Source organism: Marmota monax, unplaced genomic scaffold (assembly GCF_021218885.2).
Source record: "Marmota monax isolate L192 unplaced genomic scaffold, Marmota_monax_Labrador192_F-V1.1 WCK01_AAM20220418_F8-fsc00002, whole genome shotgun sequence".
Lineage (NCBI taxonomy): Eukaryota > Metazoa > Chordata > Mammalia > Rodentia > Sciuridae > Marmota > Marmota monax.
The window spans coordinates 43,010,294-43,016,985 of record NW_026693571.1 but is presented as its reverse complement, the minus strand read 5'-3'; the positions used below and the strand labels follow the sequence as shown (position 1 = coordinate 43,016,985).

General features: G+C 36.8%; 1 long non-coding RNA gene across 1 annotated transcript; it reads right to left on the bottom strand.

Moving 5' to 3' along the window:
* Nucleotides 1-268: 268 nt before the first annotated feature.
* LOC131424713 (uncharacterized) lies at nt 269-6,608 on the bottom strand. The gene is made up of 2 exons (XR_009228174.1): nt 6,471-6,608; nt 269-5,046 (listed from the first exon to the last, which is right to left on the bottom strand). It is a non-coding gene; the product is annotated as an uncharacterized LOC131424713 (long non-coding RNA).
* Between the last annotated feature and the right edge of the window lie 84 nt (nt 6,609-6,692).

Below are 6,692 nucleotides of genomic sequence, written 5' to 3'. Positions count from 1 at the left end.
TATCTTTTGTAAGTCAAAAATTATTCTGTGGGGATCACCACAGTCTAGCATCTAATATACAAATACATGGTATATCAATTTTTATTTAAATCCTAAAAGAATCTGTCTCAGTATGAAACATTTTTTTCTTTCTCACATTTTTAGTAATACACAGAATCTTTTTCCTAACCAGAAATACTTCTTTCTTCAAATATTCTAAGTAATGTAGTTTTGAATCTGTTATTTGCCACAGTCTGGCTGGGCACAAATCAGGGCACAAATGAGCCACTGAAGCAGGAACAAACTTTATTTTTGAACTGCAGGAAAACACTTCACACAGCTCCCGGGAAATCCTCCCGAATGCCACGCAGCTTTTCCCAGCCGGAAATATCTCTCCTGGAAAATCCCTCCTCCTGCACTTCCCCAACCAATGGGAACTCTCGGGGAATCCCCGGAAATCCCCACGAGAACTCCAAAGTAGTGCGAGAACTCAAAAGTTGCGGCAGAGGCGGATAGTAATGCCTCGCCTGTCAATCAATACTGTTGGCAAAATGCCAGGGGCCATACAGACTCGGCCGTGGCTCTCAGCATCTCCCCTAATTAAACAACAAGCAATGTGGCTTAGGGACAGTGCCTGTTAGGTAGTCCAATTCAACATATGGTCCTTACCCATCATAGGATGAACTGACCTCTAGGCGTCAGCCTCCTGTCTTAGGTTGGTACCACTGCAATTGGATCATACCCGTCACTGACTACCAGTCCAGCATATAGCCATACTTGTGGATAGGCCTTTGCACCACTGGGGGGGGTGAGGTTCTTTGCCTCACCTCTGTTGGCCCCCAAATTTTAGACCATCACTAGTAGAAGGGAGGAGGATGCAAAATGCCATGACACTAAGCCAATTGAGGGCTCCTTTGAAAAATTGTACCACCGGTGACACCATCAGCAAAAATACTCCAGCACTACCACAATTCGCTACACCAACAGATAGTTCACAATGCATTCAAGTGATACATAGTCCAGGCAAGTTCTGCAAGCAGTTCAAAGCAGAGGAATCTGTCAATATGTCCATTTCCTCCCAAAGTAAATCGACTCCTTGATTGAGCATTACTTCTTGAGTTATTATTCATTGATGCATCAGTTTATACAGTTTGTTGTGATAACTATCGAAGAAGCTGTAGTTTGGTTTTATCTTTGTCTTCACCGGCACTGGGATGAAGATAGGAATTCTGGCAATGATGCTAAGAAAAAAATTATGTAACATTCCAACAGGCACTAAGAAAACAATTTTTTGAACAATTTACATTATCCTGAACAGAATTATTAAATATAATCAAAAGGAAAGGTGAAAGTAAACAAACAGATCTGTTAACCACCTTATTTGTTCACATATTAAAACAATTTTCAACAGCTGTTTAGCCAATCTAAATTAAACCATTAAAATCAAGTGAATAAAAAAAATTCGGATCCATTTATTCATGAGCGCTCCTCATATATGATATATGGACATACGCACATACAGACATACAACACAAAACAGAAGTGTGCACACATAACATGCAACACATAAGACAATAGTAAAGGCCTTGTAGCTTTACCTAGGTGAAATCTCCATTGCAATGTTTAAAAACTCCACAGTCAAAAAATAAAACTGATCAGAAAAACATTAACCTAGTAACCTAGGTCTGTATGAGCTCAAAAATAAAATAGAACTTTATGATATGGGAAAAGGCAAATAATAAAATAAATATTGAAAAAAGCATCCTGGTTAATCACTGTTGCAGATGTAAGAATAGCCAAACTGGAGCTCTGGATATCAGCTGTTATGGATTTGAGTCAAATCACCTTTTTTTTTTTTTTTTTTTTTGGTCCGTAGAATTCGCTTTGGTTAGTTTCTCTGGAATCCAAATCGGCTGTTGTTCTCCCTGTGGAAACACACAAACAGAACCCCAACTCCAGACAATCACTGGGTCAGGACCTTTCCATTGTCGTGTTAGAATATCCTTCCAAAGTACCTTAGGCTTATGTACATTTTTTGGACACATATGCCTTTCCGCAGTACTAAGCCCTGACGAATCCAAATTTAAAAAGTTTAGAGTAAAAAGGGTTATTTTAAGTTTATCTTTGGGGGATATATACCCCTTTCCAAATCCTATAATTTAAATATGCCTTTTCTAATGAAGAAATGAATAAACTTTATGGAAACATTCATTAAGCAACTTTGAAACAGCCCAATATAACCATCTTAAATTTTAATTAGGGGTTGACAAACTTTTCTAGAAAAGTCCGGATAGTAAAAAAAAATTTAAATGTTCTTTTTATCTCTTTAAAAATATAAAACCAAATAAGAAACAAGGATGCGAACAAATATTTATATACTAATGTTCATAGTAGCATTTATTAATAGTCAAAAGGTAAGAACAACCCAAAAGATAATCAATGGATGAAATGGATATACAAATTGTGGTATACACGTACAATGGAATATTATTCAATCCTAAAAAGGAAATAAAATTCTACAATATGTATGAACCTTGAAAACATTATGCTAGGTCAAACAAGCCAGACACAAAAGAACAAATATCGTATGATTCCACTTATGCAAGTTAGCTGGATAGTCAAATTCATACAGATAGAAAGTAAAATAATGGTGACCCAAGACCTGTGGGGAGTTGCTACTTAATGAATGCAGAGTTTCTACTTGGGATGATAAAAAAGTTCTGGAGGTCATAGTGGTAAGAGTTGCACAACAATGTGAATATATTTAATACTACTGAATTGTACATTTAAAAATGATTAAAACAGTAAATACTATGTTTTGGATATTTTACCATAGTTGAAAAAGAAGGTAAAAAATTATTCTTAGCTCAAGGACCATACAGAAACATACTGCAGACCAAGAATGACTGCAGGACATTTTGTCAGCCACAGCTCTGAAGTGTAAGACCCAATAAATAAATTACAGTGCTATGAAATACTAAAAAAATTTCCAAGTCATCGAAATTCATTTTTATTTTAACATGAACATGTTATATTTTTTCATATTTAATGATTATTAAATTTGCTACTTAATGAATTTATAAATGCAACTACAGTATTGACCAAAAATATCTGAGAGAAGCCTCAAGATAAGGTAGACTATATATAAAGTCATATAGACAAATAGAGATACGATGATACTTATCAAGGATCTCAGCTTTATCTGTTATAGACATGGGTAGGGCAGGGGACAGTAGAGATGAATACGACATGGCAACTTCAACGAAGTGTAAAATTTAGGCTGAAAGATATGGTAGGTAAAGTTTAATCTCAGTAGAAGCAAAAATACTCAGCTCCAAGGTTCAGATTTGAAGTTTGATATTACAACTTATACCACTTCCATTTTCTTCCCCACTCATTTGGTATAGAATAGACCAGTTTCCCTCCCATTTGAGAGGGGAAGAGGAAAAAAAGGAAACAATACAAATTGAAGCATACTGTAAGGACCCTCTTAGATCTCTCCTCTTTTTACAATCTTTATATATAAAACTCACTTAACTCATTGGTTGGTTAGCATCATCTCAGATTCCGGAGCCAAAATGTTCCTTAAAAAGAAAAATCTAAGACATTTCTTCCTAGGGTGAGTCAGCCATAGGCAGAAAATCATTATAAGGGAGAAACTTCTTTCAGATTAGGTAAATATAAACACATAGATAAAAGACTACTGGAAAAATGTGTACCAAGCAACTCCAAACTAAGTGTGCATGGATTTTTCAGGTCAGGACACAGGACAAAGCAGAAACAAGGATGGTGTGCATATCTCTGGTCCACATGACTGACTATGGCCTCAGCCAGGAGTACTCAAATGGCTGAGGAATGCCTGGTATGGCTGGGAGCTGCAATCAGCTTGTTCACTCATGACTGTCACCTGGGCTAGGTTGAGCTGACTCTCAGGGTACCTTCAAGGAGCCTCTCTGCGCGTCCTAGGCTTTCTCACAGCACTTTAGCCTCAGGCAGTGAGACTTTTTTACATGATGCTTGAAAGTTCAAAAAGTAAGTGTTCCAGTAGTCAATGTGGAGCTATATGGCCTTTTATGACCTAGCCTCAGTAGTCACATAGTCACATAAAGTGACTATGGTCACTTTAACCATATTCTGCCGGTCAAATCAGTCACCGGCCCATACAGACTTTAGAAGAGGAAACACTGACTCTCTTTTTATGAGAAGATTGTCAAAGAATTTAAAACCAGGTTTTAAAACCACTATGGACATATTAAATGAAAGAGAGATGAAGATACATGCCAAAGTGTTAATAGTGCCCAGTTCCCAGGATTGTTCAAAAGAAATTTAATTAATCTATCATTTTTATGACAGACTAATCCAAACACATCCTTCAAGGATGGCAAAATTCCATCTACCTATTTTCATGTGATACAGTAACAGATAAACAGAAACTTCAATTGTTTTACATAATTTACATGAAAGTTGATCAACAGCTTACTTTTGACCCTCATGCCATCTTCCAGTTATAATCACCTCTTTTTGTTTGTTTGTTTGTTTATTTTTAACAAACACCATTCAAGCTCAGATCTACCCTTCAGGCTTAGGCTAAATCATATCTAGAGTACAGACAATATCTATAGCAAATGAACCAAGCAGATTAGGATCACAGCAGCCTTATGGTTGCTGACAGTGGTCATTTCTTATAATTCCTCAACTTCAGGAATTCATAGGCCAAGAAAAACTTTAAAAATAAGCCACATGTTGGGCACATAAAATTACCAATGTTTTATTCTCCGAAGTAAGAACATTTGAAAAACAAGTAATATTGACTATTATTTCATTACATTAAAAAAAAGGACAGGCAATTTTGAAATAAAAAACAATCCTTAGAGTAAATAAATTTAACTAAATGAAAAATTCACTATGTTCTCATTTCTCTGGTGGACTGTAGAAGGTTCGCCACAGGTGAACCCAGCTCACAAAATGGGCAAAAACATTCATGCATCTGACATTTTGGTCTCCTCACTTCCTTGCATTTCTTTCTAATGGTTCTAGAACTTTATCTTTCTCTGAGGAGCCCATAGTCTAAAAAAGACAAATAAATGATTATATGCTATAATACTTATAAGCATTATAGGAATATTATATGCTAATAATACTATAAACATACAGAGAGAGAGGTCAATCAAGAAAGAATTCACAAAATAGATGAAAAGGTTTTGCCCATGACAAAGAATATTTCAGGTAGCAATAACACTGTGGCTGAAAGTAGAGACAATCTACATATACAGACTATCCAAGGAAGTGAAAATTAGTAGTTATATTTGGTTGTAGAATGAGGATTAATTTCCTCTTCCTTATTTTTCTATTTTCCAAATTTTAACAATACAGCATGCATTTCTATAAAGTTCAGGAAAGTTTTTTACCTATTTTTTTTTTAATTAGAAAACATCATGTTGCCCAGACAGATCCCAAACATCTGGGCTCAAGCCATTTTCCTACCTCAGTCATGCACCTCAGCCTCCCAGTAGCTGTGACCACAATCATTTCAATTCTGAAAGTTAGCTTAGAAGACCCAACAAAAGGCAAAAGGCCTACTTTTCCCTTTAAGAAAGCAGTTTGAACTTAATTAAAGAGGCCAGGTTATAAAATGGAGATGCTAAAGATTGGGAAGAGGGTGGCAGAAATCAAGTGCCTTTCTTTGGCTAAAACAGATGACACTGGGGAAAATAATCATAATATTCCCTCCTTGTCTATGTGAGAATCCAGGACTGAGTGTACTCAATATTGCAAGCCTTTCGTCCATATGGTCATTAGGCAGAAATTCCCAGCGGGGGACAAGAGCTGACAGATCAAATGCTTAAAGGTCAGAGTCAAAGGACCAAGGCTAGAATTCCAGGTCTACCACTTACTAGCTCAATGAACTTGGACAAACTGTTCAACCATTTTAAACTTTTTTCATACGTAAAATGGAAAACTGCCTACCTCTCTGTATTTTTGTGCAGAAAGGCTGATATAAAATGTACTACTTAAAAGAACTTAGCACAACACCAGAAAACAACAATTATAATAAGGGGATATTCTTATATCTAAATGAGAAGTAGACACTTGTTTGCTCTTGACTGATAAAAGCTTTAAGATCCCATTTGCCAAATCTACAGCTAAAAGCTTAGAGTGCATAATATACCTTTCTCAGCAAGAACATTGACCTCTTAAGCCTTAAATGGATGTTATTTTTTTAACAGAAGTTCTAAATACATCTGTTATTTGCGGTTGTTCTAAAATTAAGCTATTTTTAGAATGATTGTTCTGCAGGGTGCAGAAACAACTAAATGGAGCCTTCTTCAAACCCCTAGATTCTAAAATCTTATTGAAAACTAGGCAGAGGTTTCCTCGTTCTCCTCTTATTCCAGCTGGCTTTCTAATTCACTCTTAAGAGAGGCGGAGATTTTTCTGTGGAAAAAAAGCCTTCTGTCTTCCAGTTCGACCTTAAAGTAACCGTCCCTTACCCGGGCTTTCTTTTAGCGGGAGTAAGGCCGGCAGAAGAACGTAATGTTGTCCAACAATTCCTGCAGCTTTCACAATTCCTCTCAGGAACCACAGATAATCACGACCTGCCTCCCACCTCCTAGGTCTTTCTTCCTACTGACTCGTACGCAAATGATGCAGCCCCGCCCCCTGTAGGTGACCAATCAGGAAGGGTAAAGCGGCCCGGATGGGGCGGTTCCAGC